This window comes from Carlito syrichta, unplaced genomic scaffold (genome assembly GCF_000164805.1).
Source record: "Carlito syrichta isolate Samal-C Ts95f unplaced genomic scaffold, Tarsius_syrichta-2.0.1 Scaffold308346, whole genome shotgun sequence".
Lineage (NCBI taxonomy): Eukaryota > Metazoa > Chordata > Mammalia > Primates > Tarsiidae > Carlito > Carlito syrichta.
In genome coordinates, this window is record NW_007252442.1 from 23,858 (window position 1) to 25,557 (window position 1,700).

The window sequence follows — 1,700 nt, forward strand, 5'->3', positions numbered from 1 at the left end:
CTCCAGTCTGGGCGACAGAGTGAGACTCCAACTCAAAAAAGGAGGAGCATCCGACTCCTGCCTCCTTTGGGTTTTTATGGAAACTTTATTATCAGCATCCTCCCCACCCCCACCCCCAGTATGGAGAGTATGGAGCGGGGAGACAGGTTGGAGGATTGCTAGAGCCCAGGAGCTAGAGACCAACCTAAGCAACAGAGATCTTGTCTCTATAAAAAATAAAAATTAGCCAGGCGTGGTGGTGTGCACAGTAGTCCCAGCTACTTGCCTAGGAGGTCAAGCTGTGGTAAGCCATGATCATGCCACTGCACTCTGGTCTGGGAAAGAGTGACACTCCGACTCAAAAAAAAAAAAAAGACAGGGGAAAAAAGCACAGGGTTCAGAAAGCTTCTGAATGGTTGAATACATGGAGATTTCTGGAGGGTGGCATGGCCAGGGAAGAATGTAAGCTCCTGGCTCTTTCCCCTGTTGACGAGACGCCAAACTGGCACCATCTTAAGAGGTCCTGAGAACTTGTGCCCAGGGTGGTTGAATTGCAGCTTGGTTATATACCTTTTAGTAAGACAGAAATTACAAAAACCCATATATCAATACATGTGAGATTTACAGTGGCTCGGTGAAAGGCAGGACATCTCCAAGTGGGGGCTTGCAGGTCATAGGTGGATTCAAAGATCTGCTATCCTAGGAATTTTGAAATCAGTAAAGGAAAAGCCACGTTGAGATAAGGGGATGGCTTGAGGAGTGATGAGGAAGTTTCTTGATATGTAGATAAAGCTTCATAGGTGGTAGCCCTGAAAGAGAATAGATAGCAAACTTCTAGTTCTGTGGATCCTTAGGGAGGGGATTCCATGCAGATGCAAATTTCCCCAAGAGATGGCTTTGCAGGCTTTTCTGTATCTCTTAGGTGATGTTGTATCAGAGTCAGGGTGAAAAATGACTCACACCAGTAATCCCAGCACTTTGAGAGGCTGAGGCAGGAAGTTTGATTGAGGCCAGGAGTTCAAGACCTGCCTGGGGAACACAGAACAGACCTCTCACCAAAAAAAAAAAAAAGTCTCCTCAGTTACACCTCACCCAGGCATCTATTTGTATATATCCTTTCTAATATCCTTTACACTAAACAGGCAAATGTGTTTTCCTGAGTTCTGTGAGTCCCTCTGCTAAATTAATTGAACCCAGTGAGAGGGTCATGGTAACCCCAACTTGAAGTCAACTAATATCTTTTTTGTTTTTCTGAGTCACAGTATCACTCTGTCACCCAGGCTGGAATGCAATGGCACGCTCACAGCAACCATAGCCTTGACATGCTGGGCTCAGGTGATCCTTCCACCTCAGCCTTCCAACAGCCTAGCTGGAACCACGGGCAAGTGTCACTACACCCAGCTAATTTTTTGATTTATAGTAGAGACGAGGTCTCACCAAGTTGCCCAGGCTGGTCTCAAACCCCTGATCTCAGGCAATCCTCTCGCCTTGGGCTCCAACTGGTATCTTAAGGAGGGGGGACATGTGGGATCTGAGGTCTTCTCCAGATAGACAGTGCCAGAATTGAATTGGAGCACATCTAGCTGGTGTCCCCTACAAAAGTGATTCCTTGTTTGGTGGTGAGGAGAACCCTCTGAAAGGACAGACCGAGAATGGGAAGCCATTTTTCTTGTTCTTAAACCCTGACACAATGATGAGAAAGTAGAAGCTATGCTTTTGGA